The sequence below is a fragment of the Camelus ferus genome, chromosome X (genome assembly GCF_009834535.1).
Source record: "Camelus ferus isolate YT-003-E chromosome X, BCGSAC_Cfer_1.0, whole genome shotgun sequence".
NCBI lineage: Eukaryota > Metazoa > Chordata > Mammalia > Artiodactyla > Camelidae > Camelus > Camelus ferus.
Genome location: NC_045732.1, coordinates 16,595,348 through 16,614,644, shown reverse-complemented (window position 1 = coordinate 16,614,644; position 19,297 = coordinate 16,595,348). Strand labels below are relative to the sequence as shown.

General features: G+C 43.8%; 1 long non-coding RNA gene across 1 annotated transcript in view; it reads right to left on the bottom strand.

Annotated features, from left to right (window-relative positions):
• The window catches only part of LOC116662043, a 39,283-nt gene that overhangs the window by 2,271 nt on the left and 17,715 nt on the right, over positions 1-19,297 (bottom strand). Inside the window, exon 2 of the long non-coding RNA XR_004318022.1 lies at positions 16,334-16,429. This is a non-coding gene — a long non-coding RNA (uncharacterized LOC116662043). The remainder of the gene's footprint in view (positions 1-16,333; positions 16,430-19,297) is intronic.

The following is a 19,297-nucleotide window of genomic DNA, read 5'->3' as shown; positions in this document are numbered from 1 at the left end:
AGTGGCATTTAGTACATGGGCAGTGTTGTGCAATCACCACCTCTGTCTAGTTCCCAAATGTTTTCATCATCCCCCAAGAAATGCCCGTAGCCAGGAAGCAGTCACTTCCTATCCCCCAAGCAGCCACCACTCTGTTCTCTTCCTCTGTAGATTTACCTATTCTGGATGCTGCGTATAAAGAGAATCATATACTGTGTAGTCTTTTAGGTCTAGCTTCCTTCACTCAGCATTATGTTTTCAAGGTTCATCCACAATGTAGCACGTATCAGCACTTCCTTCCTTCCCATGGCTGAATAATATTCATTAGTTGTGAACACTGGTGTACAAGTATTTGTTGAAGTCTCTGCTTCCATTTTCTTGGGAGTGGAATTCCTGGATGTTTTGATAATCCTATGTTTAACTTTTTGAGGAACTACCACACTGTTTTCCACAGTGGCTGCATCATTTGCCATTCCTACAAGCAAGGCACGATGGTTCCAATTTCTCCATAGCCTTACCACCACTTGTTATTTTCCACTTTTTTAATTTGGTCTTTTTTTTAATTGAAGTATAGTCGATTTTCAATGTTGTGTTCATTTCTGGTGTTACAAGGTATTGAATAAAGTTCCCTGTGCTAGCCCTGTCGTTTATCTATTTTATATATAGCAGTAGTATCTGCATCCACTCTTTTGATTATAGTCATCCTTGGGTGTTTGAAGTGACAGCTCACTGTGGTTTTCATTTGCATTTCTCTAATGGCTAATGATGTTGAGCATCTCTTCAGGTACTTGTTAGCTATTTGCATATCTTCTTAGGAAAAATATCAATTCAAGTCCTTTGCCTATTTTTAAAATTGGGTTGTCTGTCTTTCTTTGTTGAGTTGCAAGAGTTCTTTATATATTCTGGACATCAGCCCCTTATCAGACACGTGATTTGCAAATATTTTATTCCTTTTTGTAGGTTGTCTTTTCATTTTCTTGATAATGTCCTTTGATGCACTAAAGGTTTTAATCTTGATGAAGTCCAATTCACTGACCCCTTCTTTCACAAAGGCATGGAGATATGGAGGGAGGAGGGCTAGTCATTCCTGGGCCTAGCTGACCAGCTGTCTAATTTGAGCCCTAGAATATTGTTGGAACGTGCCTGTTCTGGCTATAAAATTATACTCACATGTTTCATTTGAAGATGAATTTTATTTAAAACCATCATGGTTTTGTTTTACTTGTTTATACATTGTTTTATGTTAGCAAAATCTATTATGAATCTAGAGTTTCTTGGCTGGAATATGTTGTTTACCACTGAGGCTTAGAATCTGTGGTTGTTTAAGAAAAAGATGGGGCTGACACCACCCAGTACTGTGTCTCCAGCTCAGACCTCCCTTCTGGACTCTGGACTCCAACGGCCTACATGACATCTCCCCATGGGTATCTAATAGGCAGCACAAAGGTGGAACATTCCAGAGCAAACCCTTGTTTCCTACCCCACCCTTTACACGTTCGGCCCCCTCAGTTTTCTACATGTCAGCAAATGGCAGCTTCCTTCTTCCGGTAGCTCACACTCAAAGCACTGGATTTATCCTTGATTCTCTCTTTCTGTCACATCCTATAGCAAGATCATTAACAAATTCTGTTCACTCGACCTTCAAAATATGGATATATCTGGAGTTGGACACTTCACCTCCAGGCCTAATAACCATCTTAAGTCACATCTCATTAGCCTAGATTCCTGTCTCCTCAATGGTCTCCCTGTTTCCATCTTTCCCCTCCACAGTGCAGTCTCCACGTCGAGCCAGAGGCATCCTTTCAAAAAGAACTCCTGTCAGCTCATGTCATCCCTGTGCTCAGGCCCCTTTCCCCCAGCTCCCTCTGCTCCAGCCCTGGACCGTCCTGCCATTTCCTGAGCACTCCGCTCGCTGGGTACCAATGTCCCTCCTGCCGGGAGCACTGTCCCTCCACGCGGCAGTACAGCTCACCCCTCGTGGCCCTCGAGACTCTGCTCAGAGTCCCCTGTATCTGAGAGTCAGCTTACATCCTTAGAGAAGACAGCAACTCCTCCCCACGCTGCCCACCCGAGCGGCCTGCCCCAGCCCAACCTGCCCTTCTTACCCTGCTTTCTTTCTCTTCATTGCGCGTCGCAAGTAGCTGTGTCTACATAGCACACCAGATGTTTACTGTTTGGCACATTTGTTTCCTCTAACACACACACAAGTGCATACGCGCACACACGTTGAGATCCAACTGAATGGCTGAATAAAGAAAAATTTCCACTCCACGCACGTTGTGTGGCTTTCCTGCCTCAATATACAGACTAAAGAGACAGGAGGTCTAATTGTTTCCTGAGAACCTTAAGGTCAGCACTGCAGTGCTTTCTCTGAATTACCAAGTTGATTCATTTTTAATCAGGGGTGTCTCCACTCACGCGATGTGCATTGTGCTCCTAATTCGCTCATCAGGGGTTACCCAAGTCTGCACTCATACAATAGACCACACCGCTTTGAAGACACCATGATGGATTTCTGCGTGGAGTCCCCGAGGATTAAAGCAGAGCCCTGGAGCTTATGAGGAGCGCCCCGCGCTCCTGACCTGTCAGGACCTGTGAGGTCCCTGAGTCAGCTTGGCGATTAATGACCCCAATGCACAAGATTCCAGGAACTGCGATCGCATCACATGTCAGAGAGCGTCCAACAAGAAATCAATGACTCTTTCTGTTTCCTCTTTTTATAAAAAACTCAAACTAGTGCTTTCAGGTGTTGCTGCTTTTCTCTGACCCTTTTCAGTTGGGGACAAAGAGTCTGGTAGTCATGACGGGGATCATCAAAATGTTCTGGGTAGAATGCTCAAAGAAGGCCAGCTGGAAGCACTGGAGAGACCTGAGTGCACTGTACCCATTTAACAGGTTAAGAAACTAAGACCTGCAAGTCAAGTAGTTTGCTTGGGGTCCCAAAGGTAAATACTGGTGTAATGGCAGAGGAGCTCAGGGCTGGAAGTGACCGTTAAGGTCTCTTAAAACTTTGTATCTGGGGGAACTAAGGACACACTGGTTGCAGCCACTTGCCAATGACCCCACAGCCACTCGGAGCGGGGGTGGGGGTGGGGGTGGGGGTTGGGGTAGGCAGGTATGGAGCCCAGGCTTCCGAACTCCCGACCCAGCCTTCTTCCCAAACACTCGACTGCTGAGGCGTCTGTTTCTAGGCACAGTGGTACCTCCCTTGGACTCTGTGCTGAAATTCTCTCACAGGAGCTGGGATTGGTGATGAATGAGAGAATGTAATTCTAAGCTGAACCAATGAGCTGATAAAATCAGTCTGTCGACATTTCCGATGAGCCAACCGTCACTTTATTTAACCTTTATAAATATGTTCATGTGCCAATGTTTGTGTGCCCAGAGTGAAGATCCCCATAACCTAGCTTTCCAGAGGTGGTTGATTGTTTTTTTTAAAACGTTAGCTACACACAGTGGTTTCAAAGCATGGTCCCTGGACCAGCAGCAGCAGCAGCAGCAGCAGCACTTGGGAAATGGGAATTTTTAGGCCCCCATCCCAGACTTACTGACTCAGAAACTGTGGGGCTGAGGTATAGCAGTTTGTGTTTAATAAGCGCTCGGAGGGTGCCGGCGCACACTCACGTTTGGGACGTGCCGCTTTAGCAGCTGCTGTTGCTGTCTTGCTTTACTCCCTGGGATGTCTTTTCTCTAAGCTGCTACAGACGCTGCAGCTAAGAGCTCACATCTGACCCCTCCTCCCAAGGATGCTCTTGGACAACTAGCACTGCCTCAACTGGGGTGCTTGGAGGTCACATTCCCCTCAACACACAGGGTGGCGGGAGCCAATGACTGGCTGGTGTAGGTTACCAAAGCCCCTCTGCCTCAAGATTTGACAGACTCTGTGATGCTCTTTATGCTCCAGAGCTCCCCATGGGATTAGGCAGAGAGAGACTAGGTGACTCCTTAAACCACATCTTGCTTTCTTCCCAATTTGCTTTCCTCGTTCCCTTACACATTTCTCCTATAAGCAGCCCCCCCAAATTCCATGCCCAAGGACCCCCATCTGAGGCTTCACTTCTGGGGAACCAGACTCAAGACAGTTAGCAAGTCCACCTCAAAGACGTTCCTATTACGGATAAACTGTCAGGCTAGGCACGGATGGCGCATCTCTTCAACAAGCACGCTACCTACATCTGGGCAACTCGGCCGCATTGCTTTAGGACCCATACCCACGACTGTCACATCCCACTTATAACTGGGAGGGTCTCCCTGACTAGATGGTAATTCAGTCTCACTTAGGTTGATTCCAGGTGAGAGAAACTGGGTGATGGATGATGTCCTTTTAACCAGCCAGAATCGCTGGTCTAAGTGTGCTACACAATTTGGTTTTGCTGAGGTTGGAAACAGTTGGTGAATTCAGTGTGGTCATTAGGGAGATCCACTGCATTTGTTTTGGGTCATTTTGTCTCAGGAGGCCCATATGGAATGTTGGAAGATCTCCTTCCAAGGGTCAGCTCTTGTGTGGGAAAGGGCCATGATATGTCCCAGTTTGAGCTCCAGAGGTGCCTAGTAAGTGCCTCCTCCAGTCCTAAAATCATGAAGAAAGGAGGCCCCAGGGAGCTCACCACCACGGAATGGAACCGAGCTTCAATAAAGAGTCTATTCCCGGGATGCTCTCCCATCTCCCTGGGCTCTGGAATTCTTGGTTCCCACAAAATCTCCAACAAATGATTCCAAGTTGAACTCTGGGGTCATGGAACTTGAACCCTAGCCCAAGTGAAATTTATGAGCCACCTTTTCTAATGTTTCCTTTTCCTTGTCTTTCTTGACCCAGCTCAGGAGTCAAGGATTGGCATCCAACAGTCTTACGTTTCCAGCACAGTGGAAGTGAACTGTCACCATCACCACCTCACAGGGTTGGGAAAAGCTTTATGCAGGGTTTTCCAACTTTTAAGATGAACAAGATAAAACTCTATTTAAAAGCATCTATTCTCATAGAAATCCACTCTAAAAGCTAGTTCTCACTGCCAGGACGTTCTTTTTAACAAAACTGGAACTCTCACAGTGCAAACTAAGCTCATTTCCTTTTATTTAGCCTTTGCAGGGCTGTCTAGTAATAGTCCCTGCTTAAAAGCGTGATGAGGAAAAACCAAAACTCTTGATGAGATAAGTGGTATTAATGAAAGTTTCTTTTAAGCATTAGCCAGCTAACCATCTCTGGAGACTCCTGACTTGATTCTTGGTAAGGCCCCTGGAGAACTGGACACTTTAATCACACTGTGGAAGACTCTTGAGAACAATTGCTGTTGTTGGAAAATGCCCTGATAGCCACCCTTCTTAGCATCATACAGCGGGATCTTGTAATAAACACCCCTAGCACACTAGCAGTCCTGCTGACTCTACAGGTGATGCGCGCCATGTGAGGACCTGCGTGGGAACTATGTGCTAGGAGAAGCTTTACTTCCTCAGAATTACTGGCAGGCCTTTATTTCTCAGACAACATGAATCACATACTTGACTCTCTTTTCCCTTTCGGACTGGGCCATCCGAAAACTTAGAGCCAAATTTTTGGCTCATCTTTGGAAGGGAGCCTGCGTAATTTTTTTTCTCTTTCTCCTCTGATGTTGTCCATGTGCATTTTTGCAGGCCCTGAGCTTTAAGTTTCATATCTATTTCACCTGAGGAAATCTAGAGAGACATCTAGAATCCTTTAGGTATCAAGACGGGGAGTAAATATAGCATAAGCATTATAATTATCCCCAAGCCTGAAAATGTTTAGCAAACTGCCCCTCACTCATCTTTAATGAAAGGACTACATACACAACTCAATAGCAAAAAGACAAAAAAATGGGCAGAAGATCTGAACACAGCTGACCCTTGAACAATATGGGTTTGAACGACATGGGTCCACTTATCTGTGGCTTTTTTTCAATAAGCATATTGGAAAAACATATTTTTCCAAATAGGGAAATTGTCCACAAAGGGAGATTTGTGACAATTTGAAAAAACTCACAGATGAACTATGTAGCCTAGAAACATTGAAAAAAGTAAGAAAAAGTTAGATATGTCATGAATCCTAAGACATATGTAGCTACTAGTCTACCCTTACATACGCATAGGATAGTTACTATAAAATAATGTGTTAGTTTTCTTACTGTTTTATGACTTTGCTTTCAAAGACTTAATTACCATACAGTATGCCTCTCTCTTATAATTGGAGAGACTATATCAGCCTGTAATCACAGGTAAGTAGTTGTAAAAAAAAAAATGTAACAATGTTTCCAATACTGTATTGTGAATGTGACTGTAATACTGTACACCATAACAATTTTGTAACGATTCATTCAGTACTACATGTTAGGCTACCATGAAGCAATTGTGCCTGTTAACGAGGCAACCATATTTCTGCTTCTTATCAATGCACGAATCATTACACTTGTAAATAAATATGAATTTCTTTTTTCATATTAGCTTTTCCTTTGTGATGATGTCTAGTGTTAGTAATACAGAACATCAACAATGTTCTGTATCATACAAGATAATAGTAGGTACTGACAGACAATTCACCTTGTAAACAGAAGACATAAACTTACGGTATCAATAAACACAGTACACGACTCAAAGTGTATTTTCTCTTCCTTATGTATTTTTTTAGTAATGTTTCCTTTCCTCTAGCTTAGTTTATTCTCAGACTACAGTATATAATACATAGAACACACAAAAGTAGGTGCTAATCGACTGTTTATGTTATCGGTAAGTCTTCTGGTAAACAGTAGGCTATTAGTAGTTAACTTTTGGGGAGTCAAAAGTAATAAATGGATTTTCATCTGCGCAGAGATCGGCACCTCTAACTCCTGTGTTGTTCAAGGGTCAACGGCAGGTATTTTTCCAAAAAAGACATAGATGGCCAACAGGCACATGAAAAGATGCTCAACATCACTAATCATCAAGTAGATGCAAACCAAAACCACAATGAGACAGCACCTCACACCTATTAGAATGGTTATTAGCAAAAAGACAAGTGTTGGTGAGAATGTGGAGAAAAGAGAACATTTGTACACTGTTGGTGGGAATAGAAATTGGTGTAACCACTATGGAGAATAGTATGGAGGTTCCTCAAAAAATTAAAAATAGAACTACTCTATGATCCAGCAATCCCACTTCTGAGGGATTATCCAAAGGAAACAAAAATACTAACTCGAAAACATATATGCACCCCCAGGTGCACTGCAGCATTATTTACAATAGCCAAGATACAGAAATGACCTAAGTGCCAATCGTCGGATGAATGGTAAGAAAATGTTGTATATTTTCAATGTAATATTACTCAGACACAAAAAAGAATGAAATCTTGACATTTTTGACAACATGGATGGAATTATGCTAAGTGAAGTAAGTCAGACAGAGAAAGACAAATACTGTACCATCTCACTTACATGTGGAATCTTAAAAAATCCCCTAAAAACCCACAAACTCACAGATACAGAAAACTAACTGATGTTGGCCAGAGGCAAGGAGTCTGGGGATTGGGCAAAATAGGTGAAAAAGCAAAAGGTACAAACTTCCAGTTGTAAAATAAATAAGTTCTGGAGACGTAGTGTACAGCATGCTGACTATAGTTAATAATACTATATTACATATTTGAAAGTTGCTTAGAGAGTAGATCTTAAAAGTTCTCACCATAAGAAAAAAATTCTATAACTGTGTATTGGAGATGGATGTTAACTAGAGTTACTGTGGTGATCATTTCACAATATATACAAACATCAATCATTAATGTTGTACAACTGAAACTAATGTAAGGTTGTAAGTCAATTACACGTCACTTTTTTTTTAAAGTACTAAATAAATTATGCAGTAGCCTACATTCTGAAATGGGGTTAGCATTTACAAGGACAATTACAACGTCAGCTCTGGTTACAATGCTGGTGGAGGACCCAGATACAGCATCACTGAGGAAGGTGAGCTGCTATTTACCAAATGTGCAAAAGCAAATAGAGCAGGAAAACAACATTTTTATCTCTTTAAGGAAATACTGCAAACACTGTAATGAGGTCAGAGGACGGCGGAGAGAGGGAGTGGTTGGGGGAAAAGTCCCATGAGACCCTGCAGCATGGATCTCCTGCCATCAGCCCCTGGACGACTAAATGAAAACCTATTTCCCATATGAGCAGATCTGCTGTAACGGCATTGTGTAACTGATCTCAAACAACCTGTCAGTCCCTTGATAGATATCTGCAAGACGTGGGCTGATTATCTCAGTCTCGATTTTCCTCTCTGTATAAGCCTTATTTTTAAATGATTATTTGAATGACTATATTCCAGCTAAAAGAAAAATTAAAAACAATAAACAAACCCAATTACTGCCTCCACAAAATAAAATAAAGTCTATAGGCATAAAAAATAAAATAAAATGAGGGGGGGGAGGGATAGCCCAGTGGTAGGGTGTGTGCTTAGCATGCATGAGGTTATGGGTTCAATCCCCAGTCCTTCCATTAAATAAATAAAATAAAATAAAATAATTATTTGAGTAACCGGACCCAGTGGGAAAAGAAGTCTGGGGACAGAATGAGGAGAGGAAGGGAGTTATCAGAACTGTTTATACTTGGCAGTGACCATGAACATTTTTCTCTCTGTTTTTTGTTTCTTTGGTTGTTTTCTGGGACATCACCCAGGAAACAGTTTTAAAGAAAAGCACAAACAAGAATAATACTTAATAAAAATATCAAGTATGTAATATTTCCCACATGGACACTCTAACGATGACCAATGACAGAAAACCTGACTTCTGGAAAAACTCAGGCCCCAAAACACACAGTGATAGTTTAAGGCATAAGTGAACTTTCAGCCACTGGGACAGAATTGGGAAGATAAGAGTTGTAACTAGTTGAGAGGTTGCATCAAAGCAGCTCCTTGTTTATAAGCTTTAGTTCAGCATTTTTTTCCTGCTAGTCACTGAAAATACTGCTAAAGCTCAATTTAAAGCCTCTCAACCTCTCTTCCAGGGCTATTTCCCCTTACGTTGCTTTCATCAATCCTCTTTTGCCCTGTGGGTCATTCTTACCCGTGACCTTGAGAAAGCCATGGCCCAGGTTCTCCCCTCCCTTGCCTCTGCAGATGCCTAGTACTTTCCAGCAAGGAAGCCTGACTGTTCACCCTGTCTTAAAGCTTTTACCTCCTCAAGCAGAGAGCTCCGAGCTGGCAAGAGGGAAGGCAGGAAACCAACTCAAGTCAGAACCGGAACCCCACCAAATGCTCAGGAATTGGTGGAAATGGGAGACAGGTGTGGCTGAAAGTAGGCGACTTTGTTAAAACATCTCTATACGGTGCAGTAGACCTCTGGCAGAAGGTAGAAGGTTTTTAATTCCAGAAATGTTGAATCAGTGGGACTGGGCTCTCAAAGAAGGACACTAAACCCATTCAAGGGTGGTGGTATTGTGCTGGAAACAGGACAATTATCTGGAAGTCTGCACACAGATGGGCAATATGTCTTATTGGGATTTTAGACAGTCAGTCAGACTTATACCCCCAAGCAGGATATGGAAAGTTCTCTCTCTGAAAACTTCTCATAGCCTGTCTCCTGCCTGGGGTCTAAGCATGCCACGTAATACAAAAACCAAATAAACAAACAATACTCCTATGTGCATCAGCCAACTACTGCCACAAATAATGCTGCATAACGAATCACTCCAAAACTCAGTGGCTTAAAACCCAACCACTTATTATGGCTCATGAGTCTACAGGATGACTGGGTGACTATTTTTGCTGTGCTTATTATGCACATATTTATGGTCAAATGTAGGTCAAGTTGGTGGCTCTGGTGATCTTGGCTGGGCTTTTTCTGCCTAGGTGTTGGCTGGCTGTCAGCTAATCACTGGCTAGCCTGGGCATGTTCACATGGTGGATGCAAGGTTCTAAGAGACAGAACAGATGCTCCAAGATCTCCTGAGGCCAAGACTTGGAACTGTCACACAGTCACCCTGCCACCTTCTACTGCCCAAGGCAAGTCACAAGGCCAGCCTAGATTCAAGAAATGGGGAACAGGCACTGCCTGTTTAGAAAGAGGTACTGCAAAGTCACAGGCCAAAGACTGAGGATACACTAAGGAGTAAAGAACTGAGGCCATTACTGCAATAAATCCACCACACTAGGTTTCCATATCTTTCTATAATTTCTGGATGTGTCGTGCCACATTATAACCTTAAGGGGAAGAATCCAGCCAAAGTAAGCCGGGGTAGGTATTCTACCAACAATTCCCCTGGACATTTTTGGGATTTTTCTATGAGTGCCAAAGGGAGAAATTAATACTTACTTTGAAATAAAATAGCCAGTCTCTGAATTTTCCCATGTGATGAATTACATGACTAATGTCTCCATCTGTACTTAAAACACATAAGCATATGGCTTAGGGAGATATGAGAGGCAGACGGGGGCTTCAGACAGGAAGTGCATCCTGAATGTAAACTGCAGCTGGTGAGAGAAGACACTCAGCACTGGAGCAGGGAGGGCGATCACTCCTCCAGTAACGCAACCAGGGCGACAGCTGCAGCTTCGCTGTCTGACGCAGCCTCACAGGCGAGGCCAGAGCCGACGCGGACATAAAACCGGAGAGAGAGTGGGTAGTTTCTTAAGGATATGCCCTTCAACACCAAGGAAAGGAAAGGGGCTAAATGCTTTCCTGTCTTCCCTGACTTAACAACTACAGTCTAGAAAGCTCCACCCAGACAGGAAAAAAACAAAAATCATCTCCTGAAAAACAAACCCACCAAAGAAGGCTATTTGGGGCAATTTAGCAAGTGGGTAGACTCCCTCTAGAACCAGGACATCTGTGCTCAACTTTCCTTGTCACAGCTGAGTTATTGGTCAGATTTTCCAGGGACTTCTAGTTTAAGATTTTGGGAAACGGCATCCAAGATCAGAAAAAACGAAAGACGTCCGGCTCATTATGCATCAGCAGAATGAGCTGGGCTGGCCCTCGGGCTCACAGGGCTGGAGGCATCCTGGGGCATCTCCTCATGTCTCTAGACTCAATCCCCTCACCTGTGAAATGGGGGGATGTATTAGTCATGTATTGTTGTGGAACAAAATACTGTCAGAACTTAGAGGCTTAAAACAACAAACATTTCTTATCCCCCAGTTTCTGTGGATTGGGAATTGGGGAGCAGCTGAGCTGAGCAGTTTTGGCCAAGGGTCTCTCATTAGGCTGCAGACGAGAGGACAGCCAAAGTGACTACAAAGTGGTAGTCATCTGAAGGCTTGACTGGGGCTGGAGAATATGCCTCCGAGGCGGCACATTCACATGGCTGTTGCCAGGAGGCCTCAGTTTCTCTCCATGCAGACCCTCTAGAGGGCAGTTTGAGCGTCCTCGTGACATGGCCACTTGGCTCCCCCCAGAGCAGAGATGAGGGAGGAAGGGAAGGTGAGTGAGTGAATGAGTGACAGAAAAGAGAGAGAGATAAAAGCCACAGTGTCTTTTATAACCTAGTCTCTGAAGTGACATCAGATGATTTCTCCTGTATTCTGTTGGTCACGGCACTGGTACAGTGCTGGAGGGGACTATTCTACAGTGTTAATACCAAGAGGTAGGGACCATTGAGTGCATCTTGGAGGCTGCTGTCACAGGGAATTAGACTTGATGAACTTGAAGGTTCCTTCTGGCTGAGTGGTTCTGGGGTCTTGTGTGGAGGGGACACAGCCACACACACCACTAGCACCAGAAGGTATGAATATAAAACAGCTTTCATTGGGAGCTAAGCTTCAGAAAGATGACAAGCAGATTTCATGCAGTCCATCCACCACGAGCTCTGATCTCACAGAGGGTATCAGGGAGCTGACCTGCACACCCTGGGGAAGGGGCCCCAGGGAGTGGAAGCCCAATGTACTAATATTTGTAGGAAAAGGGAGAACTTTCTGGAGCCAGTGACGGGGACCCCTGAGAATTCTATTTCTAAATGGTAAAGAAGTAGGAAATATATAGGTCCACAAATTCTCTATACACAAGTCCATTATCTAAATACACGGAAAATCCAAAGTTTTAAAAATCAGTGATTTATTAGCAAAATTTGCCTTCAATTACCTGGGAGCTACTTATAATCTTTTTTCCTTTTAGGGTAAATATTCGTATGTTTCACTGTAGAAATGTTAATGTGTTTGATTATAGGGTACAATCCCCGACCCTGTGGAGGGACTTAATAATAGACACTATATACACTGTAATAACTTGCTAAAATTAGAAAAAATTCAGACCTACATGGGTGAGGCCTGCCTTTGTGCAGTTAACCCCTACAAGGCAAATTCTATGAACCACAACAGTTATCTGACCCCATAGCAGACAGTGGACCCTACTAACTCCTGGCTGGATTTTCCACATCACTGAAATCTAATTCCTGAAATACTAGAGATAGAAATAGGAGTCTTAATAAAATACAGGCCCACAGTCCCTTACCCAAAATGACTGGGGCCGGATATTTTTTTGAAAGTCATATTTACATGTTTAAAACAGAGGTACATATAAATGAATTATATATGATGGAATGGTTTGGAGCCTGATCTGTCTTTTATTATTTGTGTGGCCTCAGATTAATTATGTAACCTTTCTGTGACAGAGTTCCTCATCTGTGAAATGGGAATGATGGCCTCAGCGGGTTATGGTGGGAGTTCATGAGATGATGTGGCTTGGAGTTCAGTGTTAGGTAAATGACAGCACTCCGGTGCCATCTGCCATCCTCTCTATTTCAAGCTCCACAACTCGGACCTTGACTCCATGCAAATTCCTATGCATTTGACCCCTCTTTACTTGGCTAAGTTGATAAAATCCTTCTTTCTGGCTTCAAGTATACTATGTGACCACACAAGCCTAGACAAGATGTAACTGATTATACAGAAACGATGGTTAGGTTGGATCAACAAATTCCCAGTTGGTCTAGATAACTGCCTTTACCTTGGCCACAGACCCAACTTTTCCTGGGTTTTGCTGCATTTCTTGACCCACAAAATAGCTCATATCAAAGAAAGCATGATGGAAGGAAGAATGAGCATGTTTTAAACCAGCTCTGTTATTTTGCATTGAATTTAGAATGCAAAGCAACTGGAATCCAAACCCCACTTTCTTAGAGGACCGGAATTAGTGCTTTTTGGTTTTTAGCCCAGAGATTAGGATTTCAAAGAGCTACCTGGGGAGCCAAGTTTAAACTTGTGAGTTGTAATTATTTTTGTGTACATCTCATCTCGTTAAACTACTTCCCTCTTTTCTTGGTGGTGGTCTATGTAGTAAGCATCATATTTAGTTCCAACCAACTGCTGAATAAAATCTCCTTTTCTTTTTTGGCACTTTCTGGTGATGCCAAAAAGGGGGGGGGGCATGTCATGGTCTGTCTGTAAGAAGTGGTTGAAACAGCTTTACAATTAGAAGAAAACTTTTTTCAACCCAGAGATGGTCTGTTTGTCTCCAGAACTTGCATAATTTCCATCATGTATATGAAAATCAAACTAATGACCTCCTTTGCATTGTCTTCATTTCATGTTTCCCTATTCAGTTTTGAATCCCTGCGGAGAACTGAGTCAAATGCAGAGCAGAGCGTGCTCTACTCAGGAAAGTAGTCTCACTGCACTGGAAGGCAGAGGTGCCCTGGGAGCTGCGGCAGGTGCAGCAGGCTGTTGCTCAGTTACAATCAAAGCGCTATTGAGCTGGTTGCTCCTGTGAACTTTCTAATCTACTAGTTTTATGTTCAGAAAAGGGACGCCCACAGAATGCACAGAACACTGACTCTGTGCTAAGTATTTAGTGTAGGGTGAGCACGCAGCACCAGGACCCAGAGAAGAGGAATTTGCCTGTCTCTTCTCTACATACTGTTTACTAACCCTCACCAACACCACGCTCAATAAATAAGATGCGAGGTTTAATCTCGCTGTAATTACCTTCTAAGAGGGCACAGGGAAACATGTTGGCTGTAGGCTCAGAGTGCCTGGGTTGGAATTCTGTCCCTGTGTTCCCACCACTAGCCCTTCTCACTATGTAACCTTCGACATGTTTCTTAACCACTCTGTGTGTCAGTTTATTTGTAAAACAAGCTACTGCAATCTTTTATTGAACCTAAGCCATCCTCTATAGATACTGTAGGACACACCATTATTTTACGTACCACTAAGAAAAAGGATGCTTCTAATTGTATGATGTGTTTAACTGTAAGATGCATTCTCCTTTTGGAGAAGTTACGTGTGAAAGTATGTACATCTCAGAACGGATGAAATGTGGTAACAGTACTTATGTGGCAATCACCCAATAAATGCCAGTTATACACTTGTAAACTGACACAGAACCACACACACACACTGTACCAATGTCAGATTTTTGGTCTTTGATGTTATACTAAATTTATGTATGGTCTAACCAACGGAGAAAATTGTGTGAAAGGGATACAGGACCTCTTGGTACTAACTCAACAACTTCCTGTGAATCTATTAAAAGTAAAAAAAAAAATGTGTTTTAAAATTGATGAAACTAGATGATGTTGGATAATAGTACTTACATGACAATTGGTCAATAAATGTCAGTTATTCTCTTTGGAGGTGGATTACGGATGGCTGTAAATTCCTTGTCACTGTTCTCATCGAGAGATGTGGTCATTTCCCTTCCCTTTGAATTTAGTTTGTCCTTGTCACTGGCTTTGACTGGTAGAGTGCAGAAAAGTCTCACTGGGTAACTTCTAATGCTGGGCCTTAAGAGATCTGTAGCTTCATCTGATGGCTCCCTCTTGGAACCAAACCACGTGCTCTGAGAAAGCCAAGCCACGTGGAGAGTCCATAGAGAGGAGGCTCTCCAGTTGACAGTCCCCATGGAGCTCCCAGGTGGCAGCCAGTACTAACTCTCAGCCATGTGGCAGAGCCACCTTGGGTGCTCCCGCCCAGTGAAGCCTCCACATGACTCCAGCCCCAGGTGACACCATAGGAGCCGAAGAATCACTCAGGGGAGTCCAGTTAACCCTCACAATCATGAAAAATAATAAGAGGTTCTTGCTGTTCTAAGCCATGAAAGCATTATTATCACAGGGAAATTCAGAGAGGATTCAGAGCAAAATAGGCACTTTTCAAGCTTTAACATGCAAACTAACCGCCTAGAGATCTTGTTAAAATGAGATTCTGACCCAGCACATGTAGGCCGGAGCCCGCGATGCTGCAGCTGGTGCTGAGGCCACTGGTCCCGGCCCACACTTAAAGCAGCAGGGCTCTAGAGGGGTTTTCTCCTGGTCTCTGGGTCTCAGAGACAGCCTTCTGAAGGGTGATGTTTTCATTTTAGCTGGGAGATATTTCAATCTGAACAAGTGGAATCACTATCGGAAGGAAGTGTGTTTCATTTCCACGACGCATCTGCCTTGTGGAAGACCCTGCCCAGAAACGCATCTTTGCCCTCTCACATGGTGGCTTCCCTGAGACCTGACTGTGTGGTCCCTCTGCCCTTCTATGTAGCCGAATGGGCAAAGAAAAGAGCTGCACAACAGATAAGAGGATGAGGGCCACCTTTGAAGAGATCGACCCCATTTCACATGCCAGCAGTGCATTCTAGGGCCGCGTGCCCAGGGCAACGTGCAGAAATAAACATAGGGAAAACAGCGAGCACCAGGATTTGCGACAAATGTATGGGCTGGTCAGAAGGTGCTAGTAAGATGTAGGTCTTGTTAACTTTAAAACCTTCACAAGGCTCCCATTCTCGTTGTGGGGGGGAACCCAAAGCCCACCAAGTCCCGCTGAAGCTCCCTCTGCCTCCCCCACCTCCCTCCTGCCACGCCTGCCTTTCTCTCTCTTCCAGGACTCCAGCCACAGCCACCCTGTTACAGATTCCCGGCCATTCCAAGGATGGCCCCTGTCCCTGCTCTTCCCTCTACCTGGAGCCCTCCTCTCCCAGACACCCCCGTGCTTTACTCCCTCACCTCCCTCAGACTGCTCAAGTGACACAGTCTCAGCAAAGCCTTCTAGAACCATCCTCTTACAATCACAGCCCTCCCCCGCCCCAGGCTCCACCCCTCCCCGGGCACGACACATCGTCGTCCCTGCAATGCACCCACCGCTGCTGACTCTGTTCACGACTAGCGTGTCAATTCTAGACAAGAAGGCAAGTTTGCCTGCTTTGCTCACTACCGTATCCTAGGATCTAGAACAGCTCCTGCCACATGGTAGACATTCAAAAGCATGTTCACCTTTAACCTAGAACAGCTCCTGCCACATGGTAGACATTCAAAAGCATGTTCACCTTTAACCTTTAGAGAGAAGGTCTATATCAGCACTGTCCACTATGGGAGCTGTCTGAGTCAGTTTGGGCCGCCACAACGAGATACCATAGACTGAGAGGCTTAAACAACAAATAGGTATTTCTCACAGTTCTGGAGGCTGGAAGTCCAAGATCAAAGGGCTGGCAGATTCGGTGTCTGGTGAGGGCCCGCTTTCTGGTTCACAGATGGTGTCTTCTTGTATCCTTATGTAATAGAGAACACAGGGCAGTGAGCTCTTTTGTGACTCTTATAAAGGCACGAATCCCATTCATGAAGCTCTGCCCTCATGACCCTCAGCTATCCTAGTCACCTCCCAAAGGTCCCATCTCCTAATAACATCCCATCAGGGGATGGGATTTCAACATACGAATTTTGGGGGCACGCAAACAACTAACCCCTAACGGTAGCCATTAGCCCCATGTGGCTACTGAGCACTTCAAATGTATCCAAATTGAGATGCACTGTAAGTATCAAATACACACTGGATTTTGAAGACAGTACAAAAAAAGAATGTCAAATATCTCACTGATCTTTTTAATAGTGATTACTTGCTGAAATAATATTTTGGATATATTGGGTGAAATAAAACATATTATTCAAATAATATAATTTTCACCTGTTTCCTTTTACTTTTTAAGTTGAGATGCTAGAAATTAAAAAAATTTTTAATGAAGTTAGTTGATTCACAATGTTAGTTTCAGGTGTACAGCAAAGTGATTCAGTTATACACATACATACATATATGTATTTTCTTTTCAGATTCTTTTCCATTATGTTATTACAAGAAACTGAATATAGCTTCCTGTGCTATCCAGTAGGTCCTTGTTGTTTATCTATTTTATATATAGTAACGTGTGTCTGTTGATTGTCAACCCCTAATTTACCCCTCTCTGCCCTTTCCCCTTTGGTAACCATAGTTTGTTTTCTTTGTCCGTGAGTCTGTTTTTGGTTTGTGAATAGAATTTATATCATTTTTTTTTTAGATTCCACATATGAGTGATACCATATGATATTTGTCTTTCTCTGTCTGACTTCACTCAGTTTGATACTAGATGCCAGAAAATTTTAAATGTAGCTCACATTATGTTTCTTCTAGACAGCACTGGGCTATAAGCTTATCTTTAACACCCACACACACAGTCATACACCGAGACAGGAGAGCTGCCGTTAGTGGGTTCGGCTGGCAGAAGGGAAAGAGAAAGAAAAATCAAGATTAATTGATCCTTGGTCCTCCTTCCAACAAGTTGGTAAACTATTGCCCACAGCTCAGAGAGGATGAATTGAATGGTGGTAGAAGTTGAGTTTGCAAATATAAAGACGTATCTACAGTTAGGTGCCCGTCCATAACACATCTGGCTACATTTTTATGCATGCTGCGTAAATTAGCCAACCAGCAAAACTATTTTGTCATTAGCCACTTAATCAAAGAACCCTAACTAGATATTTTAAATGTGAAATCGGATACCACAAAACCTGGATGGGTCCTAATCTGCTTAGCAGTGCTCATGACTGGGCCTACCTGTACTCTGTCACGTGGGGTAGAAAAGCAGAAGCATTTATTGAAGATGTAGCGTTTTTATTTTTTATTCATGAAACAAAGATCTGCACCAGGCACACTTCTGGCCCTGGGAGGATACAGCCATGCATAAAATAGACAAAAATTCAGGTCCACGTAGAAGTTTCCTTTGAGCGGGGCAGATAATAGAAATAAAGTGCACGCTGGGTGAGTTATAAACGAGGCGGAGAGACAGTTTTAGGGAAAGGAGCACAGGGAGCGCCGGGGCAGTGGGGTGGGGGGAGGCGCCTGGGGAAGCTGGCTGGCGCAGTCCTCCATGATGAGGTGAGACTGGAGCTGGGAGAGGGAGCCTTGCCCATCTAGGGAGGCAAGGCCTTCTAGGGGGAGGGAACGGCATGTGCAGAGGCCCTGGGGAAGGGGTAGCCAAAGATGCAGCACTGGCTCCGAGTGAAATGGGGAGCCATTGGGGCTTTTGAGCAGAGGCATGGCATGGTCTTTCTTCTTTCTTGAGAAAATCACTCCACCTGCTCCATGAAGAAGAGGCTTCGGGGGGCCAGGGCAGAAGCAGAGTGACGGATGAGAAAACTACGGACTGGTCGATCGGGGAAGACTGTGCCAGGGACTGGGGGGGTGCAGTGCGAGTGGCGGGAAGTGGCCGGATTTTGGATGTATTTGTTTCCCCTTCGATTTCCTTAGAAGCTGAGTGGGAGAAAGGTTATCTGGCGTGATAGGATCTTGGGGTAAAATCTGGATGTCTTTGTCCCAGGAAGTTGCAGCCACATCCTTACACACAGCTAATGGTAAGATTTGGAATTAGAGCTGGTTTGCCTGACTCAAAGCTCTGTATTTTTTCTCTTTAGCCATACACCTGTTCCAATGACAAAGACTGAAATCAAACTTGGGCTAAAGAATATTTAGATTTCACAGGGAGTGAGTGACAAATCATGGTATTTGAAAAAGGTCACAAGAAGGATTTTCACGTTTACTTGTCTGGAATAAATATGCATCGAGTCTGGCAAAATGCTAGGCCCCCATTAAGTGCTTAATTAAATATCTATTGCTGACAAAATGCTAACGAATGATTTAATGTGTTTTGAAACAGAAGTGTATAATGAAACATGTCATTTCTATAGCGAGATTTTCAGAATACCTGTGAATGACCTTAAACTTGATTCTTCTCTACCTTGCTACGTCTACTCTCCACCATAGAGAATGGTGCATACTGAAATCCGCTCATTTTGCCTATCTGTCTTTTCTCTAAGTAATTTCCCAAGAACTTTAACATTTTCTAAGATATTATTCTCCAGAAGGACGGGAAGAGGAAAGAACTGATTGCACCTGAGATTCTGTCCTGTCCCAGCCAGGAGACCCCATCTTCTGCTGCACACCTGCCATGGAGAGCTGGGAGCTACTCATCTAAGCAGCCGTGGGCCCCCAAACCTGACATCTATTGTCCTGATTGTCCCCAGCCCAGGAGCAACCTGGCCACATCCCTAAGGCAATCTGCTCTGCCGAAACGAATGAGTGGAACTGGGAGTAAACCTATTCCCACGTC